The sequence below is a fragment of the Petaurus breviceps genome, unplaced genomic scaffold (assembly GCF_028583685.1).
Source record: "Petaurus breviceps papuanus isolate PSGF00001 unplaced genomic scaffold, PetGlider_PUasm1.0 171, whole genome shotgun sequence".
Classification (NCBI taxonomy): Eukaryota; Metazoa; Chordata; class Mammalia; order Diprotodontia; family Petauridae; genus Petaurus; species Petaurus breviceps.
The window spans coordinates 8,596,624-8,623,014 of NW_027185754.1; the positions used below are offsets into that span (position 1 = coordinate 8,596,624).

Genomic DNA, 26,391 nt, shown 5'->3' on the forward strand with positions numbered 1-26,391 from the left:
TGGCCTCCAGTCTCTGTTCCCTCTGCTTGCCCTTTTTGAAACCTGCCAGTCATCGGGATGATTTCCTCTATTTCTCTGTCTCCTCCCCACTTATTCCTTCTAATGCCTGCCTGTCCCACCCCCCAGCCCCTCACTCTTTCACTCCCACCTACCACCAAAAAAAGAGAGAGATAGACACCCCTCCAAGCACAGACCCATTTTGTTTGTTTAGCTAAGGCAGCAAACAGGAGGAGCTTGGTGCTGTGTTTAAGCTTTCTGGCCCTGCGGTTTCCCCTACTAGGGGCTCATTTGTATGCAGAGGGGATTAGCCGGAATTTACTGTAGCTTCGCCCAGGGGAGCTGTGAGCGCCCTAGGAATATGCTCTGACGGAAGCGTGCAGTTGGCGAGATTAGAACAGGCCCTTCTGCTACAGAGAGCGCCTTGGTCACTCACTAGGCCTCCAACATTGAAATCATTTTCATTTATAACCTTTTTGATCATTCAACCTCAAAGAAGGCCTTCCTTTCATGACAGCTTGCACCAAAATGGCCCAATTATTTGGAGGAGGAGGGAGAATCTGAAAACAGTCAGATGTGAAAGACAGGGCACTTGATGTGTGCTCATGGCTTTTTTCCTCCCTTCTCCCACCAATATTTTTACAACTGTTGACATATATTGAGTTACATGTGGCTGGGCTGTATCCCCGCGGTACCGTTTCAAAGATCTGTTCACCATAAAGTGTGCTGTTCTCAAGTAAATGACTCTGACTTCAAGAAAGCACAGTAGTTTAAATGTTACTATAAATACAGGAGCTAAGACATTTTAATTATAATTTTTGAGTTATACAGTGTTCTGTAAGTACACTAGGCATTTACAAAAGAATTTGTGTGCGCTTCAGGATACTGTGCTCTCTTGTGGATAAGGGACTAACTGCAAGCTTCTAATTCCGGGGCCAAGAGGCCTGGGCTCTGTTGACTGGGTGTGGAAGCATCAGGTTGGGGGGGGGCAGGGGGGAACCAGGGCATGACAAGTTTGGTTAGGTGAGCTAAGGGAAACAATAAACCGATATCATTCGTCCACAGAACCGCATTCCTGTCCTCTAGCTAGAAGTTGGGAGGAAAAAGAATCCTATAGAAAAATATTCATGTTGCAGCCTCTCTGTTTGTCTCTTATGTTCACCTCTCTCACAATGTGCTTTTGATCTTCTATTAACCCGGAGAGCTCAGAAGTTCGGGAAGAAGTGTCAGTCTTGACATGGACTGTGAAGTTTTGGTGTGACTGGGGATGGTACCAAGATGGTTCAGGAGTGATCATGTTATTCAGGGGGGGTCCCAGATGTCTTAGTGTAATTTAAACTTCATAGCTTAAAACTGCACCGAGACATTTGGGATGCCCCGTATATGACAACGACATGTTGTATGAGAAAACAGTCTAAGGAAGTAAAGATATTTAGCCTGAGGGGAAGAAGATTTAGAGGCGATTGTGATCACGGGCTTCAGACCTTCAGATACCTAAAGGGTAGCCATGGGGAATTTGACCTCTTCTGTGTGCTCTGAAAGATACAGATGGGCCTAATTGGTAGTGGTTACAGGGAAGTGGATTTCAGTGCAAAAACATTTTTTTTTTTAAAGTTGGCTAAAAAGTTAAAGCAGTGGAATGGACTGCCTGTTGCCTTCTCCTTTGAGATCTTCTGCCACCTATTCTGGATGTATCTTGTAAGTACCTTTTTAGATGTCGTCTCACCCATTAGAATGTAAGCTTCTTGAGGCCAGTGATGGACTTTTTCTTTGCATCCCAAGAGCTTAACAGCATGCCTGGCCCATAGTAAGTACTTAAGGAATACTTGTTGATTGATGGACTAATTGGTTCCCTGTGGCACTGGCTGGGCATTTCAAGCTGATAGTGAAGGATCACTGTGAGGAGTGAGCTGGGGGGGGGGGTAAGATATAAATATGAGGCATTATTATGGTTAACAAGCACTTAAATGTACATATACATGTAAGCAAAAAAAAGATAAAAATACTTAATTTTTGTCTGGTGCTTTGTAGTTTTCAAAGCACTTTCATAGCTATTATCTGGTGATTCCTTGTAACCCTGATAAGCTAGATGGGAAAAATATTGTTATTCCCATTTGACAGGTGAGGAAACTGAGGACCCAAATGGACTTACCCAAGGTTATGCAGCTATTTAGGGAAATAATAGGGAATCAAATCTCAGTTTGCTGTTCCTTGGTTCAGGGCACTTTCTCTAATTAATTGGCCCCTAATATAGAGTATTCTCTAGAGGTGACCATCTTTCATATTTAGAACTGGACTGAAGATCCAAATGGCATGTGTTTGAGTCCTGTCTCTAGCACTGATGTCCTGTGTGACTCTGAATAAATCATTTACCCTCTTGGAGCCTCAGTTTCCACCCAGATCTGATATTTTAAGAGTCTGTATTTTGTTACCCCAGGGCAAAACCATGAAAGTACAGTTTCCCTTGCCATAATGTAGTCCTGCCCAAAGCTAGTCCCATGTCTTGTATTTAGAGTATCACCAAAGGCAATGAAGGACCTGCCTCCCAGAACATTTTGCTAGTTTGGGATACCTCTGTTCCTTTCATTTCTTTACCTTTCTTCCCTCCTGAAGGGTTTATGCTTTTCCCTTTGGTTTAAAATGAAGCTTAAAATGTGTCTTCTCAAATGCAGACTGACATGCTTCTTTTATAAATTCTTGGGCATTACTATTGATTTTTGGCTGTGGTTTTCGAAATTCTACTTCTAGGACCCTTGAGGTTTCTCTGCTGCAGTAATAATGCATTGTCATTCTTAATCTCTCAAATCTTTGACATAGTATTTATATTAAACCCACCCCTTAAAATGACATCAGAGGACTAGCCTGTGTTCCTTGGAGCCTGGCTTATTGGTGGACTTGGGGTGAAATCTACCTTATGGGCTGGTCTTTGCCTTTTTCTCATATCAAAATGTCCATATTTGGAGGGATCCTAGATTTTAGGTCTATGTAGCTCAGAGCTTTGGCTCCCTCTCCCTCTCCCTCTCCCTCTCCCTCTCCCTCTCCCTCTTCACTTTGAATGCTCACCTCCCTTGGATTTTGGCTTAGCTTAGAGATTTGATCCTAGCCATTTCCCTCCCCATCCCCATCTCAATCAATTCAAACCCAATCTATTTCTTCTATCTCTTCTATCCACTTTGATAGGATTTAGAGTTTCTCTCCAGAGGAGTGTTAAATAAAATGCTGGATCTGCAAAAAACAATTTCTTAGTTGTCTTGATTCCATTTAAAATTCATAAGTCAGGTGTTGTGGTAGAGAACTAGATTCTGAGTCCGAGGGCCCGAGTTCAAATACTGTATTTCTGCTTATTTCTACTTACTTCTAACTTCTCTGGGTCTCGGTTTTTGCAGCTGTAAAATGAGAAGTTGGAATAGTGGCTTGTAAAGACCCTCCTAGCACTTCATATTTGTTGTTATTCGGTTGTTTCAGTCATGTCTGATACTTTGTGTCCCCTTTTGGGGTTTTCTTGACAAAGATACTGGAGTGGTTTGCCATTTCCTTCTCCAGCTCATTTTACAGATGAGGAAACTGAAACCAACAGGGTTAAGTGACTTGCCCAGGGTCACACAGCTAGGAAATGTCTGAGGCTGGATTTGAACTCAGGAAGATGAGTCTTCTGACTCCAGTTCTGGTAATCTCTCCACTAAACCACTGTCTATATGTTAGATTCTAGGAATTATTTTATTAATAATCACAAATAATAATGCCAAATTATTAATATAACATTTGCAGGTTGCAAAATTCTTTCCTCACAACAACTCTGCAAGACAGGTATTCATTATATTCCCCATTTTATAGATGGAGAAACTGAGGCTTAGAAAATCTAGAGTAAGTTTACCATGACCATTGTCACATAGTTAATGACAGAGCCAGGATTTGAACTTGGCGCTTCTAAGTCCATGTATAGTTTTCTTTCTTCTGCCTCACAAACATGTGTATTCCTGAATTTCTCCCTTCAGGACTATTGCCATCCTTTGTGACACGGTAGATAGATCCACAAGCTCAGCCCCAGTGACTTTCTGGGTCTATCACTGAATAGTTTCACACACAAAGGATCCCTTCTCAGTTCTGTAGAATTCGTGATAGTTAGACCATACAGATGGCAAGACTGTGCTCCTGATCCACATGTAGAATGTTGGATCAGAGTCTCAGAATTGGGAGGCCATCCAGTCCAGTCCTTACCCATGGCTGAGCTGCTAGGTAGATGATGGTATACATTGACATAACTTAGAAACCCACATTTTGTAATAGTAGAAAATTAGAATCATCCTCTTGCTGAGGGCCAGAGCTGGGTCACAGCTCGTCTAGTTATGTTTCTTGATTGTACAGTGTTGAAGAAGGGAAATGACCTGCCCAGGGATGTATGGCTAATGGCCCCTACAAGGACCCTCATCTTCTGATCCCACAGTGCACCCTGCCAATTTGTGGTGAGGAAAGCAGCTCTTTTCAATGTGTGAGGGAATGATGATAACCAGTTTTGTGGGTGCCAGAACCAATAAAAGGCAGTAAGAAGGGAATTTAGGTGATTGTTTATGTCCTTGGGATACCAGTGAATACTTAATTTGTTTAGTTACAACTTCCCATCTTCTACCCTACTGCCTGACTGTTGTTCTGCCCATTGAGGGCTGGGGGTGAGGAGAAGAAAAAACAACCTTAAAATGAAATGATTCTCACATCTAAGCAGTTGGGATACAGGGTTTATCATTAGACTTGGTGGAGATTGTATTCAGAAAGATGGTGATTCTGCCTATAAATCTGAAACTCAAATTTGTTGTGTTTTCCTTCAGAATGTCCTGGTAGGAGAATCATAGGGCAAAATTGCATAATCAGAATGAATCTGAGTCTAACTTACTACAACTCCAAATAAAGTCTTTCTAGTTTCCCCAAGGGGTCAGCATGGATTTATTAAGCACCTGTTATATGCAGGGGACTCTGCTATTGGCTACAATATTTGGGATACAAAAGGCAAAAACAGTCCATGCTCTTAAGGATCTCATACTTTAACGTGGGAGACACAACATCCAAATGATTGTGGACAAACAACATGAATTCAGGATAAATTGGAGATAATCAACAGAGGAAAGGCACTAGCCTTAATGGGGATCAGGAAAGCCTTCTTGTAGAAGGTGGGATCTTAGCTGGAATTTGAGGGAAACCAGGTGGGAAAGATGAGGAAGGGGAGAATGGGGAATAGGCAATGAAAATAACTAGAACCTGGGGATCAAGGCTTTTGTGCAAGAAATAGCAAAAGGTTAGTCATTGGATCACAGGGTTTGGGAGGGGGGGGGTAGGAAAGTGTAAGAATACTGGAAAGCTAGGAGAGGGCCAGGTTCTGAAGGACTTTGAATTTCATAATCAGGAGTTTATTGAATAGGATTTGACATGGTCAGATCTGTATTTTAAGGTCAGTTTGACAACTGACTGAAGGATGTACCAGAGTAGAGAGAGACCTTGGTTAGGGAGACTGACCAGCAGACTAGTATTTCAATAGTCATGTAGCAAGTTGTCATCAAGTCTTTTTTTTAATGGTTCCCTTAAATCCACACTATCTCAAAAGGCAGCCCATTTCACACTGCTAATTGACTCTAATTGTTAGAAAGTTCTTATAATGAACTGCCTCTCTTTAACTTCTACCCCTTCCTAATTCTTTTCATTGAAAAATTTAGTCTCTTTTCTATATGGCAGCCCTTCAGATGCTGGAAGACATTGGTCATATCCACTCTAAATCTTTTCTTTTCAAGATTATATAACCCCATTTGCTTCAGCTACATCCCATATAGCATAGTTTCTAGTGCCCTCACCATCCTTGTCATTTGCCTGAAGTTTTAATCTTGTTTGTCAATGTCTGTTCTAAAATGGTGATATTTAGAACTCAAGAAAAGACTATAAATGTGGTCTGACCACAGAAGAAGATAGAGAAAATCACACTTCCCATCTAGATACGAACTGTCCTGTTAATGTGGCCAAATAGGTGCCCCTTCTTTCTACTCCCTTTCCCCTCCTTTCCTTCCTGGTACTGCTGATTAATTGGACTTTCAGCCAACTAAGACTGCAAAGTCAAGGAAGACATGTTTATTAAGGCCTGATCCTCCAGATTTAGTTTTAAAGACTAGATGAGACACCATGGAATAGTAAAATGAACAGAAGCTGTAGAGCAGTGGACCCGAGTTCCAGGGCCATCTCTGAGTCTTGCTAGCTGCTTGACTTTGGTGAAACCATGTAACTTCTCTGGACCTTAGTTTCTTCCTCTGTAAAATGAGAAAATTGGATTAGATGACCTCAGAGGTCCCTTCTAGCTTCACTTCTAGATCGAGGTCCCCAATGAGGAATCCCAACTCATCTCCCTTATGCTACCTTTCACCTCCACTTATGACTTCTGGTGCAGCCTACACGACATTGACATTGCCTTGCCGTGGCAGCTGAAAGATCCGAGATTTAATGCCTCCTAGCGTGTCCAGACTTGCCTAAAGCTGTCATTGGTCAAAGCTAGAATTACAGAAAAAGGTTGGAAATAGGAGAATTTCTTCTTAGAAGGATAATTTGACAAGGTAGACAAGAGCACTGATCAGGAAGTCAGGATTGGCTCTTTACATAACTAGTTGCATGACCCTAAACAAATGGTTTATCCTGTTTGAGCCTCAGTTTCCTGATCTGTAAAATGGGGATAATAACACTGACACTACCTGCCTCATGGAGCTTTTGTGAAGATCAAATGAGATGTGTACAAAGCACTAATAACTGTTGTTGTTATAGAACTGTAAATTTCTTTTTAAAAACTTTCTCTTAGACTCAGTTTCTTCAAATGTACAATGAGGTAGCTATTTCATTCACTTAAAAATTTATAAAGCATCTACTACTTTCACTGTGCTAGGTGTGAAGAGGAAGGGGGCAGTATTTAATGATCCTACGCTTAAAATTCTGATTCAGTGATTCCAGGTATTCTTTCAGTGCTGAAAGGAACTCTTAGCCTCTTATTATCACATGCAGACTCCAGTAGTCTTTTATTAAATATGCCAGTGGATAGAGTGCCTGGCCTGGAGTCAGGAAGACTCATCTTTCTGAGTTCAAATGTGACTTCAGATACTTCCTAGCTGTGTGACCCTGGGCAAGTCACTTAACCCAGTTTGCTTCAGTTTTATTATTTGTAAAATGAGCTGAAACTATTCCAGTGTCTTTGCTGAGAAAACCTCAAATGGGGTCACAAAGAGTCAGACACGACTGTAATGACTGAACAACAACAATATATTCCAGACACCTTGTTAAGTATTTGAGATACAACAAAGAGTGATAATAGCCCCTGCCCTCAAGAAACTTACAGTTGAGTGGAGAGAAACCTTGTATATCTATGAGTATGTAAAAGATACCTTAAGATAGATACAAAACTACCTTAGAGGAGAAAGCACTAGCAGCTGTGGGGAACCAAAAGACTTATACATACACAAAGTGTGCTTGAGGGGAGTGCTGAAGGAAACCAGGGATTCTGAGAGGTAAAGATGAGAAGGGAGAGCCTTCCAGGTATGGTGTACAGCCAGTGTAAAGGGAAGGGATGCCATGTATGAGGAACTGTAAGTAGATCAATATGGCTGGACTATGGAGTGTAAGGAAGGAATAATGTGTAAGAGTACTGCAAAGATGGGAAAGGGACAAACCTAGAAAGGGCTTTCAAAGCCAAACAGAAGAGTTGATTATATTTAGTCCTAGAGGTAATAGAGCTCCTAGAGTTTATTAGAAGTGGTGGGGTGACTTAGATCTTTGCTTTAGGAAAATCACTTTGGCATTTGTATGGATGATAGATCGGAATGGGAGAGACTTGATGCAGGGAGACCAACTAAGCTGTTGCAATGGTCCAGGTGAGCTGTAATGGGGGGGTGGGAGGAAGAGAAGGGGAAGAATGGAATAAGCATTTATATAACACTTACTGTGTGCCAGGCATTGAATAGGAAGTCAATCCTGACTTCCTGCTCAGTGCTCTAGTCTACCATGTCAAATTACCCTTCTAAGAAGAAATCCTCTTATTTCCAGCCTTTTTCTGTAACTCTAGTTTTGACCAATGACAGCTTTAGGCAAGTCCAAACATTAAATCTTCAATCTTTTAGCTGCCATGGCAAAGCAATGTCAATGTTGGGTAGGCTGTACCAGAAGGCATTGAACTTTATAAATATTATCTCATTTGATTCTTACAACAACCCAGTGTAGGGGTAGGGGTGGGTAGATACCATTATTATTTCCATTTTACAGTTTAGGAGACAGGCAAACAGATTAATTGACTTGTCCAAGGTCACATAGCTATTGTCTGAAGTTGAATTTGAACTCAGGTTTTCCTGACTCCAACAGCACCCCATCCAGTGTGCCACCTAGCTGCCTGAACCAGAGTGGTGCCTGTACAAATAGAGACCGGGCGTGTGTATGAGAGATGTTGTGGAAATAGAACTGGTAAGATTTGGCAACTGAGAGTTGAGTGAGGGTGAGGAGTCATGGATGATATTAAGTTTACAGACCTGAATGACTGGAAGGAGTTCAGAAGAAGGTAAGAAGAAGAAAGATACTAAATTCTGTCTTGGACATATTGAGTGTGAGAGGCCTATGGGACATCCAGTTCTAAATTTCCAACAGACAGTTCATGATGTGCAACTGGAGGTCAGAAAAGAGACTAGGTAGGGCTAGATAGATAGATTTCGAGTAGTTTGTCTATAGATGATATTTGCACTCATGTGATAAGTGATGAGGAATGAAGGCGTTCCCTTTACGGTGCCCCAGGCTGTGTCTGAAGCACGTAAACTTTGTGAGGGTATGTACTGTGCCATCTAGCACATTTCCTTTCCTATGGTATACACCACTGAATGCAATTAAATTGAAGCATGGGTATTGGAGGAGATTGCATGGAGATTAAGCTGATCAGCACCTGGCCAGGCTATCAGAAGGAAACCTTGTCCAGTGCCAGTGGGGCTCCTCTGCCCTGTGACAGGGCAGAGGGTGATAGATGAGCACTGACCTTAATGGTGGCATTCTGTCTTCTGGCCTTTGAGCAATCCAAATAGTGCCAGAGGGGAGGGATGTTCAGGATACGGTGGTCACCCTTTTTAGTCATTAAGGCTTGAGGAGAGCTGAATGAGTGTCAAAGAAAGCATTTGGAGACTGTTCCTCCTGACCCAGATTCCACAGAAGCCCGACACAAAACCATCTTTTGCTGAGTGGGGCTCGCCTGTCATCGGTGCTAAGAGCCACCTCGCCCCCACGAATCCAAAGCTAGGACGAAAGCAACTGTGCGCACCAGAAGATCTGTGACTTGCTATCTGAGAATTTTTGTCTTGTTTGATAGTTCAGCCTTTGTGCCCTGTGGATCCATTTTGAACTGTCTGAAGCAGGAATAAATCTATTACAATAACTACTTTTTTTTTTTTACAATGCAAGATGGGTCTGTGAAGAGGTGTTAAAAGTTTTTTTTTTTTAAAGAAAGGAAGAAAGAAAGAAAGAAAAAAAAACTTGTGAGGAAACCTTGGTCATGCCTGCAATGCAGTAAATAATAACCCCAGAGGTGAACGACAAATCTGTGATTGGGGGTAGACTGGGGGATGGGGGAAAGATGATGCTATCAAAGAGCTGGCTTTTTGGAGGTGGGGATAGGAGTGGGGAACCCAGGGTAGCTGAAAATGAACCCTTTATTCTTGGGGAACTTTGGCGATTGGAGACATGTGTCGGCCCGGTCACAGGGAGCAAGGTCATCCTGCCGGTGCTGGGTGAAGGCTTTGTGCTGGCATTGAAGGAGGTTGCTCTCCTCTCTCCTTTCTCTCCCTCCCTCTATCTCTCCTTTTCTTTTTCTCCTGAGGTGCAGATGGCCACATTTGCAGGTTAACTGGAACAGCTGGAGGCACATTATTAGCTTCCTGCTGCTACCTCATATTTGCTTAGGGTTTTTTTTTTTTTAAACAGCAACATAATTTACAACTAGTAGGGCCGGGGACAAAGCTGGCGTGTTCTAAATCCGCATCAGATTTATGTAACGTTGTTGCTTATCAGTGAATGAAGTCATAATTATTGCTTTGTACCATTAAATAGCATAAATATATAAACTGTTATACAAATTGCAGCAAACGTTTCCTCTGGGGAGCCCTACACCAAATTTTAATGTCGGGCATTTGTCTACAGTGGCAGTTTCTATGGTATATAATAATGTTGATAAATTTTACTGTAGCAAGTGACATTTTACAGCATTAATCCTGGTGGTAAAAAAAAAAAATCTGATGAATGCTAATATTGTAATGGGAGGTGCCGAGAGAACTGGGGACAGGCTCTGTAAGCTTGGGGATACTGTCTTTTTCTCCTTCAGTTGCACGGGTGACATGAGTCACCCACCAATTGAAACTGGCAATGTTCATCTAGGCATCTGAGAGCTTCTCCCTCCCTCCCCCAACACCTCCCCAAGGGACAGAAGGGAGAAATTTTCCATAGCAAGGACGATAATTAAATTTGAAAAATTCCATGTGATTAATTTGCCCCTTAAATTTGAAATTGGGGAGAGAGTATTACGACAGCACAATTAGGAAGTGAAGGGAGGAGGGGAGCTGAGAACCAGCTCCTCCCCAATTATGTAAACTCCAAGTGTGGGGAAGAAAAAAATCCCCGTAATAATTAGAGATGCAACACCTGGTCTCAAATATTGTTTCAGATGCCTGACATGCAGCCGCGTGGCCTGCTAGAGCCATTACTGCAGATAGAGCCTGGCACAGGGAGTCCCAACTGATAGCACACAGTATTCACTTTGGTGACTTGGTGGAGAGTAAAGCAGGGAATGGTGTAGGTTTGGGAGGAAACATGATGCCAGCTTCAGAGGGAAAGCCTCACCCAGTTTCTGGCCAGGGCTTGGGACATTCTTCACAGCACCTGACTCCCACTCATAAATCACAAGAACTTTAGAGCTGGGATGGTAGGAGGGTGTTCTGAAATGTCATCTGCCCGGTCTATTCATTTTGTGAAGGAAGAAACTGGAGCCCAGAGAAACTTGCCCAGAGTCATGCAGCTAGTAAATGGTAGAGTCAGACTGGAATCCAGGTCCTCCCTCTGAATCTAGTGCTCTTGGTGGAGTCCCACACTGACTTCTCACTCCCTGAGCTCAGCCTTCCTGGAGTAAGTAATGGGAAATCCTTCTCCTTCTCACCACCACCCCTCCCCCCAGCAGAAGAACTGACCTTCCCTTGGATCTTTGGAACTGACTGATGCTTTTAGTGTTGTTTTGATGTTATCATGGGAGAAGGCAGTGGCTTTTTAATTTGTTCTTTTTCTTTTCTTTGGATTTATCCTATCTCTTCTTAGTTTGCTGATGAATATTACTCTTGTAAAGACTAGGACAGGGTGGGGCACCTAAGACCTCAAGGCCCTTCTTGGTCCTTGGGTGCGGCCTTTTGACTGAGTCCAAGTTTTACAGAACAAATCCTTTTATTAAGGGGATTTGTTCTGTGAAGTTTGAATTTAGTCAAAGGACTGCACTTGAGGACCTAGAGGGCCACATGTGGCCTTGCAGGCTCCCCACCCCTGGACTAGGGGCTTCTTGTTTCTCTAAGGCAGAGGAGAAAATCTTTAGGGAAGTTGGAACATGAGCAGTGGAATCCGTTCTGGAACTTTTTGCAGAAAGTGGAATGTTAAGGATCTCTTTCTTTCTGCTTCCAGACTCCTTTAGCTCAACATGTTTTGTACATTGCTTATTTGGAGACTAACACAAACTGCTTTGTGCTATCGCTTCTATTTTCTTGACTTGTCCTTTAATACATGAGATAATTTAACTCATTTAACTTAATAATTTAACACATTCTCTTGCCTCAGTGTGCTAGAAAGTTCCTTGAGAGTGGGAACCATAGCTTCTCTTGTGGACTTAGTGCCCATTAAACAACAGATTGATTACTGGAGTAAGGTAGAAGAACTGATGATGCGGGGGGTGTCTTCATTGCTTTGCTGTTAACATATGGGTTGTGTCATACGGGAAGTGTAAGTGGTTTGTTTGCTCCTCCTGTGTACCGGTTCTCCTTATACCAGTATGTATTGGGGAAGTCATCATGGGGAAGAAGAAAGAGCATTGGATTTGGAATAAGGTGTTTACTACATAGAGTCATTGATCTAAAATTGAAAGGGACCTTATTAGGTCATCTAGCCCAGCTTTGGGCAGCTAGGTGGTGAAGTGGATGGAGTGCTGGGTCTGGAGTCAAGGAGTCTTCAGGAGTTCAAATCCAGCTTCAGACACTTACTAACTTTGTGACCCTGGGCAAGTTGCTTAACCCTGTTTGCCCCAGTTTTTCCATCTGTAATATGAGCTGGAGAAGAAAATGTCAAACCAATCCAGTATCTTTGCCAAGAAAACCCCAAAAGGGGTCATTAAGAGTAGGACATGATTACCAACAACAAAGTTCAACTTTTTTGCCTTTTTTTGGATGAGTTAGCAGAGGCACAGGGAAGTTTGGTCATTTACCCAAGGTCAGACAGGTAGTATCAGAGGCAGGATCTGAACCCAGTTACACTCTAATCTATCACTTTATCTGGAAGAGGGCATCATGTTTCTTCAGGAGTCCTCTGAAACTGTCGTTGGTTTTTGTATTGATCAGAGTTCCTAAGTCTTTTGAAGTTGCTTCTTATGATATTGTTGTTATTGCATAAATTATTCTCCTAGATCTGCTCATTTCTCTTCATTTTATATACATTTTATGGATTTCTCTGAAACCATCCCCCCATTCATCATATCTTATGAGCATAATAGTCTCCCATCACATTTATATACCATAATTTTTTTTTTTGAAAGCAATCAGGGTTAAGTAACTTGCTCAAGGTTACACGGCCAGTTATTTCTGGGTGTGGTGCTAAGTATCTGAGCCCAGCTTCGATCCCCAGGTCATCCCGATACTGGGGGCCAGTGTTCTTACTCGCTGTGCTACCTGGCCACCCCTATATACCATAATTTGTTCAGCCATTCTCCAGTTTTTTGGACATTCCCTCAGTTTCCAATTCTTTGCTACCGTGAAGAGAACTACTATAAATATTTTTGTAGATTTATTTTCCCCCTTTTCTTTGATGTCTTTGGGGGTAAAAATAGTGTAATATTGTTACTAGTCAGTCAAAGGGTGTGCAAAAATTCAATAGCTTTTCGGGCGTGGTTCCAAATTGCTTTCCAGGATGACTAGACCAGTTCATAGTTACACCAGCAGTGCATTAATATACCTGTTTTCCCATAGCCCCTCTACCATTTGTCATTTTTGTCAACCTTATCAATCTGATGGGGGAGTTGAGACCTCGGAGTTGTTTTAATTTCTTTTTCTCTAATTATTAGTGATTTAGAACATATTTATATAGTTATTGATAGCTTGGATTTCAAATCTCATTCAAACAGGTAGGTTCTTTCCCATGGTAGTATGGGTCCAGGGTGCAGTGGAGAGTGTATGCATCTGTTTTGTTATCTTCTTCTGTCTCACTGCTCCATTCTGAAAGCCCTCTTGGTGTTGTGGAATGAATAACAAATAAGAAATCTGTCACTAGCTATTCTTTGTAACCTGAAGCAAATATTTACCCTTCTTGTATTTCAGTTTTCCCATTTGTTAAATGGACATAGCTGAATTTGACTTATCTTACACATTTTTGTAAGGATTGAAGATGAGCCTAAAGAAAAGGCCATTTTCAGCTCTCCACATACTTAGTTTTTCTGGGTCTTCCTTCCTAAACTACTAAAATCAACAACCATTTTCTTACTCTTTGTCAGTAAGTAATATGTGACTTTAAATTTCATCTTTTAACCATTTACCCTGGAGCTGTAATAGAGACAACCTCAGAGATCTTAATACTGTTCCAAGAAGCTGAATCAGAGATTTGATAATTGAATAAATAAGATCCACGTAGGATTAGTAGATAGGTCTTTGTATTTTGAGTCAAGATATGTGGGTTATGACAATAGTAATAATGGTAGTAATAACTAACATTTATATAGTATTTTAAGGATTTGCAAAGCACCTTGTGTCAAAAAAAAAAAAAAAAGACCAGGGTGTCAGGTAGATCCTGGCATATTATGTTTTCTCATTCAGTCTTCATAAAACCCAGTCAGATCATGCCACCTATATACTCTGTAAATTCCAGTTGGTCCCTATTACCTCCAGAACTAAATACAACATCTACTTGGCCATTTGAATCCCTTCATAACCTAGTGCTCCTTTTCCCCCACTTTTCCAATTTCTTTCGTCTTACACCCTACCATGTATTCTTTGATCTGGTGACACTGGCCTCCTTGTTGTTGTATGAACATTATACCCCCTTTCTCGTGTTTGGGTATTTTCTGGCTCTCCCCCATGCCTGGAATGTTCTCCCTCCTCATCTGTATCTTCTGACTTCTCTGTCTCCTATAGGTTTGAGCCAAAATCTCACCTTCTGCAGGAAGCATTACCTCATCCTTAATTCTAGTGCCTTCCGTCTGTTAATTATTTCCCAGTTCTCCTTTCTATAGTTTGATTATACATATTTGTTTGCCTGTTGCCTCCCTTGTTCGATTGATTGTGAGCTCATTGAGGTCAGGAACTGTCTTTTGTATTTCCTTGTATCCTCAATATTTAGCACAGTGCCTGACTTAGAATATGCATTTGAAAAGTGCTCATTGTCTGATTGTCATAAAAACTGTGTGAACTTGGAGGGTTTTTTAAATTGCTTTTGTTGTTTTTACAGATAAGGAAACTGAAGGGGTAAGTGACTTGCCCAGCTACAACTTTTAAATGTCTGAGGCAGAATTTGAACTCAACTCTTTGTTTTTTGGAGTCCTGAATTCTCTCCACTATGCCATATTGTAATAATATGAAGAATAAATTATGTACCTTTTACTATGAATTCTACCACTAACTATGGCATGTATGCTGTGTGATCTTAGGAATGTCATTTCTCTCTTGATCTCAATTTTTCATGTTACTACCCCTTCATATTTATGGTTATAATGATCTATAATCTCATCATTGTAGCATCACTTTCAGTGCAGGTGCAAAAGTCTCTCCATTCCTTCACATCCTGCAAGACTCTTGTCCATATCCTTTGAAAAATCTTTAGGGGATCACCTCCCTCTAGGTCCCTCTATGTTATCTCCACCACCTTTCCAGGCTTATTTCACTTGACTCTTTTTATGTTCTCCACAATCCAGCCACTTCAAGTTTCCTGATTGATGCTCCTTCCTTACCCCTCCCCTCCTTCCTGACCTCTACCTGTTAGAATCCCAGCTTTCTTTCAAAGCTCAGCTCAAATGCCATCTCCTATAGTATAGGATCTATGCCATCCCTTTCCTGATCCCTTCAGCTGCTAGTGACTACTCTACCTACCCCAATTGTTTTAAGTATTTATTCAAGTATGTACTTAAATATTTAAGTGTACACAGCTTCCCCAGTAGTATGAAAGCTCCTTGAGGGCAGAAATTGTTTCCCTTTTGCCTTCGAAACCTTAGTGGTTAACACCGTGCCTGAAAACATAGTGGGCATTTAATAAGTGCCCATTATTTGATTGATTGAATGGATGTATACAACAGAGCAGCAGACTATCCATTGGTCACCTTTCCATTTCACTGAAGGACTGGCCTGTCTTTTCCCATCTCTGATATTTTTATGTCACTTCTCCAGTAATTATTATAGGATAATAATGCTGTCCTGTAGCATGTATGATAGATAATATTAAAGAATAGCTTACATTTATATATTGCCTTACAATTCACAAGATGCTATCCTTACAGTATCCCTGTGAGGTAGGTAGTGTACCTCATTTATAGATAGGGCAACTGAGGTCCACAGATGTACTCATGAGCCTAAAAGCATTTTAAAGGGTAAAAATGCTGGAGAAATATACAGTTACTTCTTGTTATTCATTGAGGCTTCTTAGGGCAGAAATTGAATTGAGGGCTTTGCTTTGCTTATTGCTATTGTTGAGACTGGGTCTTGTCTAGGCTAGAAGGACAGAGTCCATTCACCAACTTAAATCCTATTATTGATTGGTCCAGGGACTTTAATCTGTTCCATTATTGACATGGGCCAGTTCATTCCCTTTACACAACCTTTTGTACCCTCCACCTACCTTTTGCTCCAAAGGGTTCACTATATTGGTGCTTGACTTAATGTGCTAGCCCACTGTAGCTCAAAACTCCTGAGCTCAGGCTATCCACCAGTCTCAATTTCCCCAGTACTAGGGATTACAGTTATGTATCACCATGTCTAGGAGTTGGGGGCTTTAGACTTGCATCCCTGTGGTCTTGATACTATTTTTGTCTCCAGTGCTGAAAATTGAAGCCCCTGTTCCCAACATAGACTTTGAGGGGCCCCATATTTTGGGAAATAAATTTCAAACATGACTTTTTCTTTTTCCCTTTAAATGTCTCCGTTCTGACCTCAACAGGTAGACATTCAGAACCAAGCTTCTAGAAGACTGAGTGATCCCCATCTCCCTTTAGTGACTTCTCATGTCTGGAGAAAATTTGCAAATGGTACCATACTTGGTTGGGGTTCTTATGTCTCAGTCACAGTGCTCTAGAGGTGGGGCTGTCCCAGGGCTATCTTCTTTATTATCCCTTTACTTCTGGGCTTATGCTGTCTCTACCAAACCATATAAAGCCCCCTTTTCTCCTCTCCTTTGATATGACTTTCCACCTTCAGGGCCTCATTTATCAGATGGCGTCTTTAGGAATCTTTCCCTGACTCCTCCCCATAGGAATCTCTACCTTGAGTTTCTATGTCAACCTCTACACAGACTTTTATAAAATTGTCCCGTGTATGTGAGACTTATTTTCCCAACTGAGCCTTGTTTTAACCTTTGTAGAAGGTGACATTCCCTGAGAACAGGGACCTTGTCATTATAACAACAATGACTTATATATATATATATAGGGAATATATCATGTTTAATTTTGGGCTTCTGATTTCATTGGTATAGGAAACTGCAACCAATGCATATGCTACTGCTTTAAAAAAATATTCTAAACATAAACACTAAATAATGTGAACATTTCCATATGCAAAGTAGATCAGAAAGAGAATTGTACCCAACACTGAATTTCTAATACATGCAGCTTGCTTTTCTTTTTAAAGTCTTTCAAAGTTGTCTTCTTTGAAATGTTATCATTGTATAAATTATTCACCTGGTTCTGCTCCCTTCCTTCTGAATCAGTTCATAAAGTCTTCTCGAGTTTCTCTGAAATAATCACTTTGAAAATTTTTTACCTTGCAAGAATATTCCTTTATAATACAACACTCAATTACATTACAGTAGTCTTTCCCCAGTTGATGAGTACCTCCTTTGTTTTCAGTATTTTGTTACAACATAGGAATGCCATAATGATTTTTGAACATATGGGTCTTTTCCTTTGTTCTCTGATCTCTTTGGGGGAGGTAGACCTAGTTGTAGTATAGTTGGTTTCAACTTATGCCCTTGAAAGATTGCCTTGGAAGAGGCTAGTGACTTCTCAGCAGTCCCCTAGCCAGTATGTATCAGAAGAGGGACATAAACCCAGGTCTACTGGACTCTAAGGTTGGCTCTATAGACATTATGCCAAAATGATATCTTATACAGAATCATAGACGGAGAACTGGTCATCTTGATCAACCACCTCATGGTACAGATTAGGAAAATGAAGCCCAAAGAAGTCAAGGGACTCCCAAGGTCACATAGGTAGTTAAATGGCAAAACTTGGAATTCAAGCCTTCTCACTCTAACTCAGGTGCATTTTCCAGTGCATCTGCTGCCTTGGCATTCATTACTTCAAGGCTGACGAAACACTTGTACATACATTATTTCTGAGGCAGATTTTATTTACAAATGAAGAGCCTACCTTTACAAAATTAGAGCACTGCCCGCAGTTATTCAGCTAGCTGGTGTTAGTGGTAAGATCTGAACTCGATTCTCTTCTGACTCCAAGTGTGATGCTCTCTCCATTACCTTCTTGGTCCTTCTGCATAGGTTTCTTTGTGGCTCTCACAGCATGTTGCACGTGGCACTCTGGGAATGTACTCTCTTCCTATCTCTGTTGCACAGAGTCCTTCTCTTCCTTTAGGATTCAGTTCAGACATCTATCTTCTGCATAAAGCCCTCCTGATCCTACTGCTAGTGCTTCCTCTCTAATTCTGACTTGTGTTGAATTACTTGGTTTTCCTTTGTATTTTTGCCTACCCTTAAGAGAAGAAGCTTTTTGAACACAAGGATTTTTTTTCTTAGCACATTGCCCAACACATAGTAGGTGCTTAAATGCTTGTTGACTGACTACTTGCACCCCCAGCTCCTGGCACATAGTGGGTGGATTAATAAGTACTTATTGATTGAGTGTTTGATCAGAGGATCTTTGATCTAGAATTGGAAGGGTGCTTTGAGGCTGTCTAATCCAGTCTTCTTATTTTCAGATGAGGAAACTCGGGCCCAGAGAAGTCATTTGAATTTCTTAAGGTCACACAAGTAGTTTCATGGCAGAGCTAGAATTTGAACCCTGATCCTTGGATTCCCAGTCCAACTTTCCTTCCTTTTGAGCCCTGGACTATAGAGCATTAAAATACCACTGGGGTTCTAAAGCTCAGGCAAGGCTCCTTTACAGGGGTAGGGGGGTGGTGCATGCTCTGTGCCTCCCTCCTGCATTTGTAGGCTGGGTTTCAAGGCCAGGTTCTCCCCTCCTCCCCATCTATTCCCTTCCTCCTCCCCACACCCCTTCCCTCTGTCCCTCATCCATCTGCCTTGGGGGTTCCATTCCTCACAACCTGCTCTGTGCCTTTTGCTTGGCCTGACTAAAGGAGAGGGCACACTTCCTCCTTGCCCTCTTAAGACTGAGCACTCAGGCTGGTGCTTCATCATTATGCAAATTAGCACGATTGGATTCGCTCCCATAGATGACTCTCCTAGCAACATAAGGACGAGAGGCAACTGGGCTGGTTGGATTGAGCCGAAGATTAGGATAGCCATTCCATGGAAGGTGGGGGGTAGAATATGTAGTTCAAATTGTTTGCAGTCTCCTGGGGGTGGGGGTAGGAAGCAGGGGTGTGGAACATCAGAGTGGCAGGGGCCAGTCAGAGTGGCACTCCCAATCTTGATGGTGAGGGTTTGAGGTGTTATTGTCAAAGATAAAACCAAGGAAAACATTTCTTTTGCATTTACTCTTTGTGTGTTGAGCCCTTTTATGATTCATCAGTAAGTAAATATAAGCTGAGGGAGTGATTTGTTCCTAACAAGCTTATAAAATACTAGAGTCATTTGTGGGTTTATTGGACTGCTGATTATAAACATTCCCTCATGCCCACTCCTTTATGTCAAATTAACATTCAAAATACAAATATTGTATCTTTGGAATCTCCCACCCCCATCTCTTCTAAAGGATGGGAATGGGGGGGGGGTACCCTTAGTGCCGAATGACAATATACTTCAGATTAATTATCGGCTTCTTAATTGATTTCTTTAAGAGATTGAATGGATCATAGTTAGGAAGTCGGCTTATGCTCAGGTCAGCACTTAACATCCCCCTCCACCTCCAGCCCTTCTGTCCTTTTCTCTCTGACTCTGAATTTCTTTTGACCTTGTTTCCTTACTGCCCCTTCTCAGCTTTAGTATTGGGGGTGGCAACCCTGTAGTTGGAGTCTCTTTGCAGAGTGTGGTAGCACATACTTTCAATGGGCTAGGGGCAGTCTCTACTCAAGAGATTCTGAGTCTGGCTAACCAAGCCCTCCTCTTGAGGTGGCCTCCTTTCTCCCCAAAGCAAGGGTGTGGAACATTTCGGTCCCTTTTCTTCTGCTCATGCTATTGGTCCATAAGCTTTAGCTGCTATATTTCTACTTCTCACCCTTACTCTTAGCTTTGATGCTTATTGCATTGGCGTTAGATAGATAGATTCCTTAATCTCTTATCTACATGGTTTCTGACCAGCAAAACTGAAAGAATACCTTCATCACAGTGCTTCCTAGTAATGATTACACATTAATATGAATAGCAGTCTCTTATGTTGTACATACTTTTCTAAAATGAGTCTCACAACATTACTTTGAAATGGGTAGAGAAACTCCAATTGGCAGATGTACAGACTGAACTAAGGAGCGTTAAGGTGACTTGTCCAAGTCCATGTTGCAAGTTAGTATCAGAGAAGAATTGGAACTCAAGTCTTCTGGTTCCACTGTTAATACTGAGGTCCTATACTTAGAGAAGATCTAAGAGGGTTCTAATATAATCCATTATCCTTATTATCACAATTATTTATCCAGGCTGGAGCTGAGGGAAGATGAAGCATGACAACTGTTTTTCACTTCTGGGTAAGAAGAGTCTGATTATAGAGAGAGAGAGGCTAATCCCAAATGCCTCTTTTGTTTTCCTATCCATAAAATGGGCATAAAACTTTGCTGGTTCCCAAAGAGATGGCATGGCTTGGTCAGTGAATGCAGAATATCTTTTTGTCAGATGCCTCTCTCTTCCCTCAATATCCCCTCTCCCCCTCCCCTTTTTGGATAAAGGATAGCAAGGTAAGGGATTAATTTCCTAATGTTTCCTTTTCCTAAAGAGGTCACAGATTTAGAGATAGGAGGGACCTCAGAGATCATTTAAGTGAACCCACTGATTTTTTAAACTTTTTTTTTTTTTTTTTTTGCTTTTTTGGGGTTGACTTGCCCAAGGTCTCATGACTAGTAAGTGTTAAATGTCTAAGTCTGGATTTGAACTCAGGTCCTCTGGACTCCAGGGCCGGTGCTCGATTCACTGTGCCACCTAGCTGCCCCAATCCACTGATTTTATAGTTGAGGAAACTAAGACCTAGAAATGTTAAAGTACCTTTATTATCTAATAGATAATAAATGGTGAAAAAAAGGAAGAATGGGGTGGGTCCAAGGAAACATTTATTAAGCGTGTCATATGTGCTAAGAATCATGGTGTAGGTGCTTTACAAATATTATCTCACTTTTTCCTTATGACAACCCTGGGATTGTAGGTGCCATTATTATCCCCATTTTATACTTGAAGAAACTGAGGCAAACAGGATAAGTGACTTGCCCCCAGCCCATACAATTAGTAAATGTCCAAAGATTTGAACTTAGGTCTTTTTGACTCTGAGCCCAGCACTTTATCCACTGTGTCAGGTGAAGCCCTGAGGTGCTGGTCTGATCCTAGGCTAAGGGCACAGATGCCCCACCTGAAAGGGTCCCGGGCTGGGCAAGCTCTCTCTCTGGTTTTTGGAGGTAGGGACGTCACTGCAATTGGGATTGTCTAGATTTTCTAGTCTGGATGCATCATTAAAATGATCAGTCTCCTAGGTCTGGGGGCTGTGGTTGACTTCTGGACCTTGGTATTTTCATTAGGGTTATAGATTGAGATCTATGCTACGTCTTGGAATCTGTGTATGTGTTTGGATGGCTACTTTTTGAAGAAATCTGATAATTGAGAAAATGTGGTATGAGGGCAGGAATTCATAGGTAGGGTAGGATTCGGAACCAAAGGTAGACTTTGGTTTATATCTTGACTCTGCCACTTATACCCTGTGTAACTACCTAAGGGAAATCTCTTTACCTCTCTGGGTCTTAAGTTTCCTCAGTTGTAAAATGAGGGAGGCCAGACTAGAAGGCTTCAAAGTACCCTTCTAGCTTGAAATCTATGGTTTTAGGATTGTCTGATTCTTTCCTTAAGGGTTCAGAATCTTGAGTGGGAAGTCATCTTTCAGATGGAGAAGCAGAAGCTAGAAATGACTTTCAGTGTGTGTACCTTTGGTTTCTTTAGAAAAGATTGAATTCCTGTGTGCATGTGCACGTCTCCTGCTTTTTCCCCTCTGTAGAAGATAGTATCATAGTCAGAATGAGTTAAATCCTGGAGTAATAACTAGAAACAGATTTTTCCTGAAATGTCTCATTGCTATTCAGTGTTTGTTCCAGATACGTGGGGCTTCTGCATTTTAGTTCGTGAACATTGGGTTTGTAATATGCATAGAGGAGGACAGGTATGGAGAGGAATAGAATCTTGCCATGTTGGGGCTCTAGGGCCCCAAACTCCTTCCTGCTGACTCTTGCTTCCATTGAAAAAAAAAATAGAAGGTTCTTGATATCATTTTCCTATTCTGAAGGGCTACACTCTCTATGAGTTGAGTCTTGGCTATTCCTAAGGATTCTAAAATGGATTATTCATGGCATGTTTAGGTGATTTTAAGGTTGGCATCAGTATTTTTTGTTTGTCTTTGTTTTTATCTACCTATGTGATGTCTCGGTTTTGCATACTTTGGGGCCCTTTGGTATTAGGTTCCAACATGCCTGCCATAAGCCTCAGACATTTACTGACAATCACTAGAAGGCCTTTGAATCCAGTCCATCCCAGTTTAGCATTTAGGGTATAGTTTTCAGTTTCCATCAGTTACTGTTGTTTTGGCTCCATCATCCAGATTCTCCCTCAATTACTTATGATAGATGAGAGCCAGCCATCCGTACACTGCCCATGACTGCTAGAACCCCAGAATCTTGGGTCTGGAAAATGCTTCACCATCATGGTGACATCCATCATCCCTACTCTCAAATAATACCAAGGAACAAAAGATCCCTATGCATTTGTCAAAGCTCAGTAGAGGAGCTCTCTGGCTGAGCAAGTTAGTGCAGGGGATTGCATATGTAAAGTGCTTTGCAAATCTTAAGCTTTATTTTAATTGTTGTGGTAGTAGTAGTAATAGTAGTAGTAGTAGTAGTAGTAATAGTAGTAGTAGTGGAAGTAGTAGTAGTTGCTGTTGTTGTACCATCTAGCATTGGTACTTAAGATTTTTGGGTCCCCCGTGTAATGCTGGTGATCTTCCCAGACTGTCCTCAAGGCCGCAGGTTCCCCACCCCTGGCTCAGACGCTTGGATCCTACCCTTAGTATTCAAACATCCTTTTCTTTGGATCTTGGCTTGTATTCTCTCTGGTTTTGTTTCTTATGCTCCTTCCTCCTTTCCCTCTCTCCCTTTCACTTGTTAAGGCCTTGCTTGGTAGAATTGGTTACTAGCTCTAACCCAGATTCTGATTGTCCTTGCAATACCTGCTAAAAAACAATCAGTCCCTTTATTTCTTGCTACTCTAGCTCAAAAAGGTCTTCTGCTATGTCTTTTGAACACACCCAGTGACATTGGCAACTCCCATCCAGCTAAAGGAGGAACAGTCTTGTTGTTAAAAGTGGTTTGAACATGGGTGGTAGAACAAGCCATCAGTAGTATAAGGAATCTCCCTTGGGCCTGCCCAGACCTCTGATTTGCCCATATAGGATTCAGTTCCGTTTAATTCAGGAAATTTTTGTTAAACACTTACTGGGGAGGGGAGGGGCACTAGGTGCCAGGTGCTGAGGATTAAAGACAAAAATGAAAGTTCCCTGTCCCTGTTCTAGTTGAACTTTCCTTCTACTGGAGGGAAACCACAGGTGCTCAGATAGAAACACAAAATATATACCAGGCTGCTGTTCATTAATTTTTTCAGTCATGTCTGACTCATCTTGACCCCATTTGGGGTTTTCTTGGCAAAGATACTGCAGTGGTTTGCCATTTCTTTCCCCAGCTCATTTTACAGATGAGGAAACTGAGGCAAACAGCTAGTGAGTGTCCGAGGGCTAGATTGGGATTCGTCAAGAGAAGTCTTTCTGACTTGACTTATCTGTCGCATCACCTAGCTGCTCCATATACAAAGTAGATACAAAGTAATTTCCAGGAACTGGGGAAGGGAAGCAGTAATTGAATGAGGGGATTGAGAAAGTGTCCACCTTCTTTAGAGTATAACCATGTATTATTACTCTGACCTCATCCATTTTAGGATATGAGAAACACTAGGCTATTGGTTGTGAGAACAGGGACTGTCTTTTGCCTTCCTTTCTATTCCTAGTGCCTAGCACAAAGCCTGATACATAGTAGGTGTTTAATAAATGTTTACTCACTGGCTGACTGACGTCTACAAGAATAGAATCCCAGACCGTGGATTGGATCTCAGAGTTCAGCTTGTCCGCGCACAGGCATCCCATTCCATTTTACTGTATTACAGACGAGAGAAAATCAGGTCTGGAAAGGGAAGGAGGAGTTGCTTAAGACTAGACCACAGCAAATGTAGGGCCAGCAACCAGATCTTCTGATTCCTCCCGAGAGGTTCCTAAGAAGCTGAAGCTGCTTCTCTAGGCACATGGCTTGACTGGCCTGAGATCAGTTCACCAGTCCCGTTTGACAGAATAAAAGGAAGTGTTATGAAATCCAATTCAGACACTGCTCTTTCCCCAAGCTTCATTTAACAGTTTCCTTCACCTGTAACCTTGTCACTTTTCCTTCCTACTTTGGGGGTGACAAGACAAATAGCTCCCCAAAAGAAAAGTCTATGAATGACTTCATTAAAAAAAAATAAATTAAGGTGCTTGTCTGATCCAAAGGGAGAAAAAATTGCCTGACCACATAACTCCATCAGTCACTCACTCAGCGACTCAGCAGGTATTTCCAGAGCACCTGATACAGCTCTGTCCCAGGGGGAAAAAAAATTAACAAAAGAAAATGTGTTTTTCCTTTGTGGGGGTAGGGAGATATCGTTCAATTTTTCAGTGAAAGCCAGAGTAGGAAATAGTGGGTTGACACCCGGGTTTTTGACCTGGGTCCTTCTTAGGACTAACGATCTGGTGCAATCCAAAGAACATTTGTTAAGCATTTAGTATGTGCAAGGTAATTGGGCTTGGTGCCGCTGCCACAGTGATAATATTAGCTAGCATTTTTACAGAACTTTAAAGTTCCCAAAGTACTTTCCATCTACTACCTCATTGGATTTTAACAGTTCTGTGAAGTAGGGACTATTATTGCCTCCACTGTAAAGATGGGAAACCGAGGCTGAGAAAGGGTAAGTGATTTGCCCACTGTCACATAGCTGGTGGGTCTCTGAGGGAGGATTCAGATTCCTGTTTTCCTGATTCCAGGTCAATAGTCTATTCATTGGACCATGGAGCTGCCTCATACAATGACAAAACCAAACCAAAGACAGTTCCTGCCCTCAGCAGGCCTACATTCTATCAGGAATGTGGGAGGAAGGGAGGACACAAATTGTACCCAAATACCTATAGTTAGGGATTCTGGGAAGCCATCTTGTAGGAGTTGGTGCAGGGAATGAGACTAGGGATTGAAACCAGCTGAACTCACTAAGTAGGCAATGGCCGTCTTTGATTCATCAGTGTGCTTTTGCAAACCCTGCCCATTGCCAGAACCTGGTTGTGTGTATGGACAGAAGAACTGATTTCTTCAGAAGAACTGATGTCTGGAATTCCGGGAAAGCTTTGGTGGGCACTGGCATTTATCTTTTTGTTTTTTTTCTTCCCTTTTTGGAGGAGGGAGGGCAGGGCAATTGGGGTTATAACGGCTCGTAAGTGTTAAGTGTCTGAGGCTGGATTTGAACTCAGGTCCCCCTGACTCCAGGGCCAGTGCTCTATTCACTGTGCCACCTAGCCACCCCTGGCATTTACCTTTGCTAGCACTTGGAGCCAGAAAATGCTCATTAAGAACTCAGTAAACCGCTCCTATGTGCCCATTCTTGAACTCAGGGGTGTGGGAGACCTAGAAGAAGTGTAAAGCATCTTCTCTGTTCTCAAAAAAGTTTACATTCTTTCTGGGGAGACAAGGTTCATCATACACATGAAAATATGGGAAAACAGTGAGGAATGTACCTGTATGCATATAAGCAATACTTCCAGTAAGTTCAGTAAGAATTTTATGAAAGGGAAATACTAGTTTAGACTGGAGAAATCAAGGAAAGCTTCTTGGAAGAGGTGGTGAGCTGATCTAGATAAGTATAAGAAAGATTTTGAAAGAGAGGAAAGGGAAAAGAACTACATATGTGCACAGAATGGTCCTGCATAGGTTGGGGCATCTAGCTAGTGCCATAGTGCACAGAGCACTGGGCCTGAAGTCAGCCTGAGTTCAAATGTATCCTTACACATTTATTAGCTGTGTGATCCTGGGTAAGTCACTTAACCCTGCTTACCTCAGTTTCCTCATCTGTAAAATGAGCTGGAAAAGGAAATGGCAAACCACTCTAGTATTTTTGCTAAGAAAACCCCAAAAGGGGTCATGAAGAGTTGGACACAACTGAAAAGACTGAATAACAATAAAGTAGGATGTTCCAGATCACTAAAGAGCTCAGAATCATTGATTTGAAGCTGTAAGGGACAGGAGAGTTTGGTTACCTAGCTTTCACTCCTAATCACCATTTTACAGATGAGCAATTGACTAAGAAAGGTTAAGTGACTTGCTTATAGTCACAAAGATAGTAAGAGGCAGAATTTGGATTTGAACCCTGATCCCAAATCCAGCCCTCTTTCCAAAGCCCCATGCTTTGAAGGAGACCTTCAAGGTTGTGGTAGTCTAAATATCTTCTCTCTCTCTCTCTCTCTCTCTCTCTCTC

The 26,391-nt window shown here is 41.8% G+C and overlaps 1 protein-coding gene and 1 long non-coding RNA gene across 8 annotated transcripts in view; one reads left to right on the top strand and one right to left on the bottom strand.

The window, feature by feature from the left end:
- ZNF423 (zinc finger protein 423) overlaps nt 1-26,391 on the top strand; it is a 438,674-nt gene that overhangs the window by 363,594 nt on the left and 48,689 nt on the right. The gene's annotated exons all lie outside the window — the stretch shown is intronic.
- LOC138157080 (uncharacterized) overlaps nt 5,400-26,391 on the bottom strand; it is a 29,310-nt gene continuing 8,318 nt past the window's right edge. The window contains exons 2-3 of the long non-coding RNA XR_011167290.1: nt 23,903-24,023; nt 5,400-6,281 (exon numbers count right to left, since the gene is read on the bottom strand). This is a non-coding gene — a long non-coding RNA (uncharacterized lncRNA). The remainder of the gene's footprint in view (nt 6,282-23,902; nt 24,024-26,391) is intronic.